The sequence below is a fragment of the Thermobia domestica genome, chromosome 11 (genome assembly GCF_964235325.1).
Source record: "Thermobia domestica chromosome 11, izTheDome1.hap1.1, whole genome shotgun sequence".
NCBI lineage: Eukaryota > Metazoa > Arthropoda > Insecta > Zygentoma > Lepismatidae > Thermobia > Thermobia domestica.
The window spans coordinates 34791762-34806597 of NC_137464.1; the positions used below are offsets into that span (position 1 = coordinate 34791762).

A 14836-nucleotide genomic window follows, 5' to 3' on the forward strand; every position below is an offset into this window, starting at 1 on the left:
CTGTAGTATTCGACACTAAGATACTTTGGATATATGTTACCCCACCCGTCTTACTTTTGTTATTACAGTTATAAAAGCCTACAAATTCTGGTTGTTTTTCTGTATTTCTTAAACTGCAGCGTCCTTAGTTTGCAGCACTGCATGAAAAGTGTTCTATTGTAAGTTTTATTTTAATTTGTAGATTTGAAATATGTAATAACCTGACGTAGTGCCATTTGAAAGAATACGTCTTTATATTGGGTTGGCAACACTGTTGAACTCCCTCGTGGCTAAGCGGGTAGCATACGCGCCTTTAGCGCGGGAGACCCGGATTGGATTCCCGGCAGGAGCTCATGGGTTCGGATCCCACGTTAAGCAATAGGTTCACGTCTCTTACTCTCGCTGCTGAACGGGACGGTAAACTGAATATCAAATCAAAAGGTAACATTGTAAATCTAGTTGTATTGCAGTTTGTGTCAAACACAGTCTCCTTGTAGATACATAGTTTACCTTATATATTATCGGAATAACCTAACATCGCGTGTATTATGTCATTGCAAACAATCTCAAAACAATATGATAACGCATTAATGCATGTAGAACAGATTATGGTATTACATAGTTTTTAATAACCCGCTGGCTAGCTTTGTTAGTATTATTTATATTTGAGAATTAATATTTATTTGCTTATTTGTTTTTTCAATAACTAATCTTTCCTTTTTATTTTCTTTATAAAGGGTTCCAGTTGTTGTGGTAATCGACTTGTTCAATAATGGAATCCAAATATAAAGTAAGTACACTTTTCTCTAACTTATAATCTAATCTTCTAATTTTTTCTTCATTTTTTATCTTTATTTACTTCTACATCTTTCTTTTTCTTTTCTTCATTTTAATCCTATACCTTATAAATTATGTTATTGTAATTAATGTACCTTCTTCTATCACTAAATTTATTTCTTTTACTTAACCACTAACTTTTACTCAATACTAGCATATATTACCCGCCTCGCTGGGTTAAAATGAAAATTTAAATGCACAACTCCGTATCTCCTGTAAAATATGCTGTTTTCGTTTTTAATGGCATCGATTTAAACAGCACTGGAAAGATCATTGATCATCTCGGCGACCCCGAAAACCATGGATTCGACACTAATATTGGTCATTTTCAATCATTTATATATATATATTCCCCTCCCCCGTGTTGCGGGCCATGGCATCGAAAGTGTCACCGTTCATCTCAGCAACTCCAAAAAATGTGGATTCAGCACTAATATCGGTTATTTTCGATCATTTTAAATATCTCTTCCTCCCCAGTTGCGGGGTTGAATTTGAATTTAAACGGGATCGAAAGTATCACTGTTCATCTAAGCGACACAGGAAACTATAAATTCGACACTGATAGTGGCCATTTTCGATCATTTTTATATATCTCTTCTCCTCTTGTCCCAAGTGGTGGGGCTGATTTTGGATTTAAACAGGATCGGAAATGTCACTGTTCATCTGAATAATCCCTAAAACTATGGATTAGACACTAATATTGGTCATTTTCGATTATTATTATTATATATAGCTCCCCTTTCCCTCCGTGCTGCGGCACACAGCATCAGAATTGTCACTGTTAATTCTCAGCTACTCCTAACACTATGGATTCGACACTAATATTAGCCATTTTCGATTATTTTTAAATTTTATCCCCCTCCCCCTCTCCAACAATCAGGGCTGAATTTGGATTGAAACAGCATCAGAAGTGTCACTGTTTCTCTCATCGACTCATCGAATTCAACACTAGTATCGGTCATTTTTGATCATATTTTAAATTTCTCTCCCCTCCCCGTCCTCTACGTTGCATCGTCAAAGTGAATAGCCTAAAGTAATCTCTGTCCTTAAACTCATGTATGTTGAAAATTTGATTGAGATCGGTCGGGTGGTTCAAGAGTGATGAAGTCACAAAGGCAGTCATTTTAATTTTTTTTTACATATGTCTCCCCCTCCCCCTCCCCTAGGTTGGCTCGTCAAAGTGAAACGATAAAAAGACACCCAAGTCTGGACCCTCAAATATGTTGAAAATTTGATCGAGATTGGTTGGGTGGTTCAAAAGTTACTAGGTTTTATTAGTTTTTATTTATACGTCTCCCTCCCCTAGGATCAACCGTTAAAATGAAATTACAGAAATATTTCCAGATCCGAACCTCATATATCTTGAAAATTTGATTGAGATCGGTCGGATAGTTCGAGTTATTAAGTTACAAAAATAGTAACTTTCAGTCTTATATAAATTGATTTTTATATATCTTCCCCTCCTCCTTCTCCGCTACGTTGCTCTGTCAAATTTAAATCATAAAAACGATCCCAGTCCTGAACGTCATCTACGTTGAAAATTTGATCAAGATCGGTCGAGTGGTTCAGGAGTTATTAAGTTTTATTTATTTTTTAATACCCCCTCCCTCAGTTCTACCAAAGTGAATAGCCTAAAACCAGCCCAGCCTCGAACCTCATCCATGTTACAAATTTGATCGAAATTGGTCGGGCGATTCAGGAGATTTAGGGTCACAAACATAGTGATTTTCAATTTTATATATATACATAGATTGTTTTACTGTTACAGGCCAATTCCCACTCCGGTTCTCTCGAATTTGTCCGATGCCAATGAGTAGCTTTTTCCCGCAGACAGATGTACTTTTAAACATAATAGAAATTTAACAGTTACTTGGATTTGGAAATAAATTATAGTACATGGTCGGAAATCTTTTAATAAATATTTGTCTCGTTAGAATTAAATTGTGCGTAACAGGTTTCAAAACTTTGCAAAAACTGTAATTTATTCTCAATATATTGATATTCAACTTTTAATATATTTTTTTAAAATTTCTTACCTTCTCCTTCTTTAAATTTTGCAGGTTGTTTCCAGAATTCCGACCATGTATCAAGTGTCCTTCATCGATTCAACTTAACTTCAAGGCTTTGGAATCAAACGAATTAAACAATAAGACTTTACTTCACCACGGATTAAAAACTAATTAAAGAATATCCATAATCGTAGAGCATAAACCCTGTAATGCACAAAGTGAAGCATTACAAGTTTTTCATCTTACTATCTTCTAAATAAGTCTGTTGAGGTAAGTATTAATTTCTTACAGAAAATCTTTGTTTTAAGTCAAAATAACTTCTATATGGGTTGCAATACCTACAGTAATTATATCAAATAACAAAAAAAGCATGATAGTATATGATATGCTACATCCATATGTCCGTGTGCAGGTTAAAACATTCCACCATGAATCATGAACGATGAACATCTGAGTGTGGTTTATTCATGTTTTTCTGGTAAGGAGTAATTAGTCGCCGCTAATTATACGGAATTTCGTATTCCTAGAAAAAGAATCGCCTCGTTAGGGGTGCTAAAATCCGAATTTTGCATTTGATTTTGAATTGTAGTATTTATCTAAAGTTACAAGTATTTTATAACATGGTAACTGATTTGGATCATCCTTGAAACAAGAAAGTGACCACATGTTCTCACTAACTAGCTTTCATTGTCTATGCCGGCTTAACATATAACAACTTTGGCCCTCTTGTGGCGCAGAAACACAAAATCATTCATTGTTGACGGCAAGTCTACCTTAATGGATATCTTTAGCACGTATTTTCTTACCTGTTCACTGCCGAAAATATTTTCGCCAGTGTTGGGATAGATTGCAGTGCTGAGAGATTTCAGTCTCGGACTTAGGGAAGGCCATGTGCGTTTCCAGGTAAGCTGAAAAATCCAATGTGTTCGCACTCAACATACTAGACCCGTATCTGGCATTCTTCTTTGGGGGCAATAAACTGCACATTCTGGTTGCTTTTGCTCTTCATTTACTGCAGTGGCTAGTGCGTCGTATTTGCGTGACATAATCAACCCTACCCTCTGACAGTGTCTGGGCACTTTGCGAGTCCCCATGCAGGTAATGCACGTTCCCGTACCGCCAGGCCAGCCCAGTGTGCTCTATTCAATATACACCTTCTACCCAGGTAGCTAGATAGACCAAGGCTCTATCGAACACTATGTGACGTGATGAGATGGGGTCTCACCGCAGACATTCAGCACCTGTATGATGGGCTACCTGTCTGAACAGCTGCTTATGTTGCAACTCGGGATGTCACATGAATGCCATGATGGGATCATTTCCATAGTCTTTATGGTATCAAACTTTGAACCAGACTTTTGAAATCCTATTGGATGTTCTCAATCCATTTACAACAGTACAAACCAAGCTAGTATATTCGTATGTAACTTCAAATTTCGTGTAACTTTATTGCTTATATTTAACTTGAAGGAGATTTCTGTAAGATATGTCATATAATAATGAGAGGTGCGCATTACATATGGTACATTGTACATCATTTCCTTTATGGTATACATGTCCCTTATTGACACCGTGAAGTACAGAAGCAATATTAACCTCTTCAGTATTGCAAACTGTGTTCACTGCAATCTATTGATTTAAACTTATAAAGATTTAAACAAAACCGAGAGTAATATTTTAACTTATTAGTTCATGAGAATCACATTGTGGGAGTATAAGAATGAAATAGGATATCGTGGAGTGAAGAAATGGAATATTCATGATTTCACTTCTTACACCGTAGTTCTTTAAAAATATACGATAGGAGTTGGAAGAATATGAAGAACTATTATTGTATTAGGGCTTATATTAAATACTAGATTTTCTGAATAAAAATTGACATAGTCTAATAACTTCCCTGAAAAATAATGTTTTGACAAAATAATTTTTTCAGGCAAATCTTTAGTTTAGAACAGTTTGGACTATATAATGTAATCACTAATTCAATCAATTCTTCATAAAATGTTATACCCTCCCTTTTAAAACTATTTTCTTCGTCTTTTTACCCTTGATCATAAGTGTAGTGGAAGTTGTTGACTATTACAGGTTACATTTTTCCATTACATTACATTCTGTTTTTGAACTGTCAGCATTTTATATGAAAGCTATATTGATTACTTTCCTCTTAATTATTCTGTTATATTTACTATTCGCTTTCCATTAAGCATTATTTCACATATATTATTCTGAAGATGTTATGTTTCTTGAAACTTATAGCAGATGATTGTATCTTTCAATAGATAGTGGTCCTCTTGGAACATACAGTCCTTTGGAAGTTTTACCAACTCGCTTAAGCTTGTCAATACAAACTGGAGATTTCAACAATAGTAACAATGAAAACACATTCGGATGAAGCGTACAACCATCTGTATCCTTTATTATAGTGGGCAATAGAGTGTCTGAGGAGAGAAGAGGTAACCCAGACTTCTCAGTCTTTAGGGTCATTTGTCGTTACTTGCTTACCTAGAAAAGAAAGAATAGAAATTGGTTCCATTGACATATTTGACAATTTAATTCAGCTTGAGTACAGAGCTTATGTTAACTTGAGTCGCGGCAGCCGAAGTGATATGATGGAAAGGATGGATTAATCCCTTTGTTTGAAGAAAGGCCACAGGAGTTATCGTTCAAAGACCAATCGATAACAATTGAAATGCAAGTGGATATAGTGATTTCGCAAGTGAATATATTGACAGGCGTTTGATATTGAAATTTGCTTACCGTCGACGTCAGGAAGCAACGTAAGTAATAGATAAGAAAGAGAAAAATCTCACTCATGTCATCAGAAAGAGCTGATTAGAGTTCGAAGGATCAGCTAAAGAAATCGATATCACATTATTTCAGTAATAATTTCCTTAAAGTTCATTTTTCAAAAAAAGAAATTAGTAGTGATTGTACACAAACAGTGGAAAACCTATCTTAGTCAAGTGCGTTCTTTACCTTCTGTGCCGTCAACTGCAGATGAAAGGAAACTGGTGGAACAAAATACAGCTTCAGTCGTGTAAGTGCAAGTGGATGGATTCCCAAGAAAAACTGCAAGTGATACCCATGCGATAAGAGAATCTGTTAAAATTGAAATTAAAAAGTGTGATGGAGCTATCTCAGCTAGTAATTTCACTTTGGATGCTGGATCGAGTTCAGTGTAGCACTTGGTAAGAGTATTACTGTATATATGAAAATGATTATTATTTACTAATTAGTTGTAATATTTTATTTATCTGAAGTATGTTCACCGTGATCTTCTCTACATTGTTAACGTATTTATTGAATATTTATCAAGTATCGAATGTCCAATTCATTGGCAGCATTGTAAGGCAAATAAGGTTGTGTTAGAAACAGAAAAACGGAACTTATTTTTAAGATGATAACTCTGTACATTAACATATTATAACTTACTATATGTTACAATATATTAGTGAATTTAGTTGTTGCCTGTACAATTAACTCTTATTCACCATATCTCCGCTAAATCCAATTTTTTATTTGAGTGTTTATTGTTACCAGCGATGGAAGCAACAATATGACGATTCATGAGTTTTAAGTGGGGGCGCTGTGGCTCAGTGGTAGAGCGTTCACCTCCGGTGCTTGGGGTCCCTGGTTCGATCCCAGCTCGCGCCGTGTGGACTTTGTGGTGGACAAACACCGTGCTCGTGGGTTTTCTCGGGATTCTTCCGTTTCCTCCCACTTTCTTCATTCCACCATTTCGTTCACTTCTCATCATCACCGTCCCCTTTAGCCTAACCGGCATAACCGTGGAACGTAAAACTAAAGATTTCATTTCATTTTTTGGTGAGTTTTAAATAAATCAACAACACTGAAGAGAAGAACAAAGTGTCTGTTTCCAGCTTTTCAAACACCTTATATTAACAATTACTTCAGATAGTTCTATCTTGTCCATATATAAGTAGTGCATTCTTAGGTAAAGGTAGGTAGATTCTTAGGCATTATATCTTCCATCTAGCATCATACATATTTTATTTTATTAGTTCATGAACCTTCTAGTAGTTGATATTCATTTATCGTTTAAATTTTCTAAATGTATATAATCAAACCTGATCGTCTATTTACTTTTTGAGCTTTTCAGTGTTCTTATTCCTGTAGCACTAATCTACATTTCATCCCTGTATTCTTTTCGAGCTTCTAATGTGAGTAGAGGTATAGGACTCAAAGAAACACTGTAATTAAAGTCGAAGAGAAAATGTGACTTTTTGTACAGGATTGTAAAGGGTCATATAAAAAAGTCTCCGCGGTTTTTTTTTTTTTTTTTTTTGGTACATATTTGAACAAAAATTTCTTTATTGAAAATCAATTTTAATCAAGTACATATTGACCATTATTATCTATGACCTTCTGCCATTTTCGGATAGCTTCGTAACTCCATCGGTATAGAACTTCTGTGGTTTATCGTCGAAAAACTTGGCCAAGTGATTTTCAGCGGCGCTTCGGTCGGCCAGTTTGTACCAAAGACATTTGATTGACCGAATTACCATCAGTGAAATGCTGCTGAAACGCAACGAAATGGAACCAGTTTTGAAGCAACTCATTACAGGTGATGAAAAATGACTGAAATATCAAACGCAAGCGGTCATGGTCAAAGGCTGGTGACCCTCCATAAACGACTTCAAAGCCTGGATTGTCGGCAAACAAGGTTATGTTGAGTATTTGGTGGGATTGGGAGGGAATTGTCCATTACGCGCTGCTACAACCTGACGAAACCATCAATTATAGCCAGGACCTTGCACCGTCTGACTACCATTTGTTTCGGTCTCTGCAAAACTCTCTTGGTGGTAAAAAAAAAAAAAAAAAAAAAAAGTTTGGCCGACCGAAGCGCCGCTGAAAACCACTTGGCCAAGTTTTCCGACGATAAACCACAGAAGTTCTACACCGATGGAAAGCTACCCGAAAAATGGCAAAAGGTCATACTGGTAGATAATAATGATTAATATGTAGTTGATTAAAATTGATTTTCAATAAAGCAATTTTTTGTTCAAAAATGTACCAAAAAACCGCGGAGATTTTGTATGTGACCCTTTATATTGTAGCTGCTAGTCTACAAACAGATGTTGCTTTTGTAGTCATTGTTAATCATCGTTTGTTAGGTTGTACTAACATCATATTTTTGTATCTGGGTACGAGCCATATCAGGCTTTTTTTTTTCTTTCTTTCTAGTTTTGCATATGCAAGCATTTTCTACTTGTTTTGTAGTTTAAGAAAGAAAAGTAAGCCTTATAATTGTAATTACTCTTTCTAAATGTATAAAACTGATTAGTTTTCGATAGTGTAAAAAGAAATTAGGGATTGTTAATCAGATTCTAGCCAGAAAATAGACACAACCGCAGAAGCAAAATTCAACTCGAACACTTCATTTACTTCCATAATTAAATGATCAATAGTTTTTAGCTGTTTATTTAACAAGAAAATTTTGAAGTTCGAAAGATAATATTCACCTTAGTACAGTCAAAACTAGGATAAGACGTAGAAATATCTGTATATAGAGTAGAAATATTTACATTAGAAGCACTATGTAGAAAAGGCATGTAATGGACAAAATAATATAATAATTAGACAGGAAACAGTTGGATCCATTTCGAGTCTAGTGATCGAAAACCAGGTGCATTTCGGTTATAAAATCCAGTATCTTTTTTTACCGCTATATATACAATCCAAAATATCCGTTGAGGAAAGATTTGTGGAAGGGATTTGGTCTGGGGATGACATTTGCTTCCTATAGATAATATGCTGGAATCGGACCAATTCATCGGTTGAATTCGACGGAGGACCCTACTGCTCGAAGAGTGTTGAGATTTGGGAGATTTGCGTAGAAATGGAGTTACAGGGGAAATGAACTGATTGAGGATCGAATAAAAGAAATGCTGGAAATTTATCAAATCTATTGTCACATGTTACCAGGTGTTGATCAAAGGTGTAAGACGTCGACAAAGTATTGATTGGTTCAGCAATGTAAATGCTATTTGTATGTCTATATTTTGAATGTGTTCCAATTAACTTAGAGCTGCTGTACGACATAAACAAATTCGTTGTTATTAAGGTATGGCTTGAAGTATGTTTAATAGAATTCCTACTGGTTAGGGAAATCAGGAAAGTCAGGGAAAACTCAGGAAAAATGGTGCAGGTAAGGGAAACTCAGGGAAAAAGGCTGGAAATCAGGGAAAATCAAGGAAATTTTATAAAATTATTTTTTCTAACATTAATTGTAAAGTTGATAAAGTTGGTAGTTTCAAATATCTAGGATCAATATTAACAGAGGAAAATCATATTCACGGAAAAATTAAATGTCGACTGAAAGCAGGGAATTCGTGTTATTATTCGGTTCAATATCTCTTGTCGTCGCGAATTCTGTCGAGGAATTTGAAGCTTAAAATATACAAAACGATAATTATGCCTGTTGTTCTGTATGGCTGCGAAACATGGTCACTTACTCTGAGGGAAGAACATAGACTGAAAGTATTTGAGAACAAGATCCTGAGACGAATATTCGGACCCAAGAGGAACGGGAATGGGGAATGGCGGAAACTTCATAACGAGGAACTACATAATTTATATGGTTTACCCAACATTGTTAGGGTCGTCAAGTCTAGGAGGCTTAGGTGGGAGGGTCATGTAGCTAGAATGGAAGAAAGTAGAAACGCTTTCAAAGTCTTGACTGGAAGACCAATCGGAAGACGACCATTAGGAAGACCTAGGCGCAGATGGGAGGACAATATTAAGATGGATCTCGCAGAGATTGGAATACAAAGTAGAAATTGGATGCAGTTAGCTAAGGATAGAAGTCAGTGGAGAGCTTTTGTGAACGCGACATTGAACCTCCGGGTTCCATAGGCCATAGAGTTAGTTAGTTAGTTAGTTAACATTAATTGTACACCAATTTCAGCTTAGCCAACCATTATAATACCTATTTGGTTTCTATTGCTATTTTTTATTGCTGCACATATGAGCAATTGATAACTATTTGTCTCTATAGAACAAATGTTTTCATTTATAAATATTCACCGTTATTTATTCCTTATTTATATGTCAGTGTCATCCGACACCTGTTATGAAAATCAGGCAATTTCCTGTATAAGGTCAGGAAAAGTCAGGGAGAAATCAGGAAAATAGATCAGTAGGAACTCTGTTTAAATGTTGTTGTGCGTGTTCGTTGTGCATGTTCATTGCGAGGATACTCATATTAACCATTAGGTGATTGCTTCTCCTGATGTGCGGTCATAAAAACTTACCTTAAATATGGCACGTTTTTCATTACTACTTCTGATATGTATATATATATTTTCTTTGTTATACATAAGAAGAATAGAAGTTGGCATTCAAGTGGTAGATTCTTACTTGGATTGTTCATTTAAGTGTTTATTTACCTTCCTTAAAAAGTCATCTCAAAAAGAAACCGTTCCCTCTATTTACATGGGTAAAGTGACGGAAAACACTCGTGAGTGGGAAATATAGTCGATGAATGGATTTTCCTCTGCCGGGAATTGAGCAATGGGAGTACGTTATGATGAAAATATTCTCTGCATTATATTGGTGTGAAGTTCAGTTAAACTTTGGTTCTGTAAATATTCATTTAAAAGTAAGTTCGAATCTATTTTCTTATTTCGTGAGACAAAAATACTGAACAATGAAATATGAGAAGTAAGTAATAAGCGGTATTTGTTTCTCGTGGAAAGTATGGTGCTAAGTTTTTTTTTTTTTTTTTTTTAACCCCCAACACTGAAATTTTTTAAAGGTTAGGTGTATTAATCTATTATGTTGCTGGAATCAAGAAAGCAATGTTGTTGAGTTCTCTCAAGATATTTTAGAGTTGATTCGAAATATTTGTTTCTGATTTTTGTCCTGACTGTATACATAAAAATCGTGATCAAGTATTCTATTTTCGCAAGGCAAGATTGTATTATGTCTGTTCAGCTGGTGGTGTATTCTCTTACTGACAAGATATTTATAACTTCAGAATATGACATTGAATGCTAGAGCCCATAATATTAAACTACACCCGTATATTCGTTTATTTGTATAGAAATATTACTTGACTTTTAAAATGAGTATTATCTGTATGTATATTGATATACTGTAGTTGCGAGAGCAAATATTTTTGTGCTTTCAGCAGTCAACGTCCAGAATGAATGCTCCAGATGCATTAGTAGCAGCAATGGAAGTTGAACAAGCTGGAGATCAGAATCCTGTGCTAATCAAGATGTATCAGTTAATATTACAATGAAAATCGATCACCCGAGCTACATTTCACATGAACAATCCAGGTAATAGTTATATTTGTACTGTATTTAATTAAAATGCAAGATGTCCACAAATGAACTATTTCCATCTACACATTGTAATATAAGTACAATATAAATTCTTAATGTTTGCAAAATATATAACTAGATTTTTTTTTTTTTTTTTTTTTTTTGTAACATGGCCATCATATTTCCACGTACATTCGATTAGTTTATATAAGATATTCAAACGATAACCAGCAACAAGATGGCGGGTGGTATTAGTTGAAAGGCATGCTAGAAGTTCCATGATTAGTATCCGTTTCTGTCTTGTACACACAATATTCTTGATGAGGACCCAAAAGATGAAGTAATTCAGAGTAACATTAGGAGAATGAGGACAGCCACATCCAGTTCAGCGTTCAGGAAACCTTTGGCTTAAACAATATTCAATCTAGCGAGACTAAATTCTGGAAGTATTTCATTGTTTAACCACATATTTAGATACATTATATGTAGCGATGTTAATCTGTGAAAGCTGACCAAACGAATTATAATATAATGTATAGAATATCGGATTATTTATTATATAAAATTAGTATTCACTTAATCTGTATATTAAGTGAAAGTTTTAGGTTTGAGTTGAATGAAAGCTTCATTGAGGTTTGAACTTTGTGTCCGATTGCGATTTGGGAGTAGTTGATAGTGACATACAGGGTGTCTCAAAATTCCCCTGACATAGGGTAACTCTGTTATTATCAGAATTACAACAAAATGTAAGAGGGGAAATCCTCTCTAAATATGATGTTTTCAATCTAAAGCGAAGCATTTTTTTAATTGGACGAGTCGTTTGGGCTGTACACTCTTTATGCGCCCAATGAAATGAAAATGCAACGTTGCCATTAATAAAGGGGCTGGGAGAGGCAGTGCGGGGCGGGTGGTGGATACATTTTGTAAGAGTATGATGAATGGGAACATGTTTGAAATTGGGCTGGCCATCGACACGTTAGCGTAAAAGACAGTAACTTCATTCACTGGGTAAAGGTAAATGGCAATGCTCATTTAACGTTGGGCACATAAAGTGTGTACAGCCCAAACGGCTCGTCCGATTTAAAAAATTCCTTCACTTTAGATTGAAAACATCATATTTAGAGACGATTTCCCCTCTTATATTTTGTTGTAACTCTGATAACAGAGTTACCCTATGTCAGGGGACTTTTGAGACACCCTGTGCAATGAAACTAATAAAATATAAACAGAAGTATATATATTAATGAAACTAATAAAATATAAACAGAAATTTCTATTAATTGGCGACACTGTGAATAACAACAGAACAGTATAACCCTAATGTAATTTGTAGCAACTTGCTACAGTTCTTATCTTTTTATGCTCTTCGCCTCTCTTTATATTAATTTCATCCATTGATCAATTCTTGTTCGGGTCATTTGGTTTTCTCTTAAATCAGAAGGCTAATGCTTATTGTGTTTTGGAGGATGTTTCTGCTTAGAATTAGCACTGCTACTTCCTGAAGTTTTGAACTAGCAAAGTGTTGGTAGTTTATGAAGTATTCTTTTTCCAATAGAAGCATGTCCTATATAATGCACTTCTATTAAAGTTAAACTGTATTAATAATCTTTGAACACCGTTCATAATTTCATAGAATGAGAAAACACCAATTTGGAGAGCAAAGTCTATGAAGGTAAAACAAATTCTGAAATATGCACAATTTTGATATTGCAATTCAATACATATGCAATGTCACAAGTCTACAAAATACTGAAAACCTGGGGAAATGTAATATGTTCTTTAGCGTTCATGTACTTAGAACGTCTCAGTCATATAGTACTGCAGGTGAATTTTCTGGTGGTATTTTATTGATTTTTTTTTTTCACAATTTCAATTAAGAACAATATTCTTTCAAACAGTTTATCCAGTCCTTGCCACATAAGTCTGTCATAGGCCACCTATTGTTTATCACGGAACTACAGAGACAATTCATCTTGGTATTTCAATAAGTGAATAAGTGTGAGTAAGTGTTAATTTATGAACTGGCATTAACATGATAAAGCTGTAGACGTTGGATATGCCGTTTAGTCTAAAAAGGAACAAAGTAACACTAAAGCTCTTACTAAGACATGCAAGCCGTAAAATAGTAATCTATAATGTGTATGCATCTTTACGTTTGAAAAGAAAGTCATACTTAGCAAGCTAGTAATGACTACATTTGAAAGTTTTGATCTTGTAATGCAAGATTTAGGATAATTTTCATACTTCTTTCTTAATTAATTAATTAATTAATTTATTTATTTATTTATTTATTTATTTATTTATACATCAGGTCACATCTGACTCTTGGACAGTCTGGGTCGCATGATCTTCTTCTTGGCCGATGGTGTCCCTTGGTCTCTTTGACCATATATTTATGGAAGACGTGGGAATGCAAATCACTAAACAGAGCAACGTTTATTTCAAATTAATAACCATGTAACAGTAACAGTTTTGCCAACTAACTGAACCATTTGGCTTCATCAGACTGAAAAAACGAGAGGGCGTTACATCTAAATATAACAGTATCCCAGAAACTGATTATGATCGCTGATTGATCAAAACGAACTCAACCAATCATAAAAAAAAGATGACAAAAGAGAAACTAAATACCATAAATCTTTTTCCCTTCCTGGCCCAATAGAAAACTAAGCGACAAATTAAGTCTTTCCAAGTCAACTCTGAGTCCTGCATTCCAATTCATAACTCATCTTTGCTTTTTTCTATTAAATCTGGTCACCTTCCGCTTTTTTTTATTAATGTCCTTTGTTTCCGTTCTAACACTTCAGTCTCGCACCAATTACGAGGGTCATTTAACTCAAAGTGGCAACTTAGTTGTGAAATGGAATGTAATGAATCACTCACCTCAAGAAGCTTACAGTCCTTCGATGTAGTCTCTGCCAACCTGTTGAACCCTTCGTCAGATATCTGGTAATCGTTGAATACCTGTCAAAGCCCCACTTTGTGAGAGGGTGTTAACAGTGCGCCCTAAGGCACGAACAATGCTGGGAATGTCTCTGAAACGTTTGCCCCCGAGAGGTTCTTTCATTTTTGGGAAAAGATCAACATCGCAGGGGTTCATATCCGGGGAATATGGTGGGTGCTCCAGTACCTCCCAACCCCATCGTCGTAACAGAGTCTGTACTGGATTGGCTGTATGGCATCTGGCATTGTCGTGTAGTCGAATTGGTCCAGACTTCAGGAGGTGTGGACGTTTGCGTCGCAATGCTGGTCGCAAATAGTCACTGAGGTATGAAGCATAGTATGCAGAATTGACGGTAACGACCGGTGGAACTTGATGTGACAGGATAATGCCTTCGTGGTCGTATGACATTATCATCATCCCCTTCACGTTTGCTGGCTGTTGCCTAAGCTTCTTCGGTCGTGGAGATTCTGGGTGGCAACATTCACTTGAATGACGTTTCAATTCAGGCTCGTAGGATCTTCCCCATATTCCGTCGCTTGCAATAATGCTGTGCAAGAAGTCATCACCTTCCTCATTGTAACATTGAAGGTGTAGGCGCGCACTACCAGCTATGCCACTTTTGAACCACGGTCAGAGCATTGGGTACCCATCTGGCTGCAATTTTCCGCATGCCAAGATCTTGTGTTAGCATGCAGAAAACATATCCGAAAGAAATGTTCAGCTCCTGCGCCAATTCACTACAAGTCTAGCGCCGATCACCGTCAAGCAGTGTCCGT

The 14836-nt window shown here is 35.7% G+C and overlaps 1 long non-coding RNA gene across 1 annotated transcript; it reads left to right on the top strand.

Moving 5' to 3' along the window:
• Nucleotides 1-712: 712 nt before the first annotated feature.
• LOC145663547 (uncharacterized) lies at nt 713-11123 on the top strand. Its single transcript, XR_014127178.1, has 4 exons — nt 713-769; nt 2877-3095; nt 5105-6013; nt 10978-11123. It is a non-coding gene; the product is annotated as an uncharacterized LOC145663547 (long non-coding RNA).
• The last annotated feature ends 3713 nt before the right edge of the window (nt 11124-14836 follow it).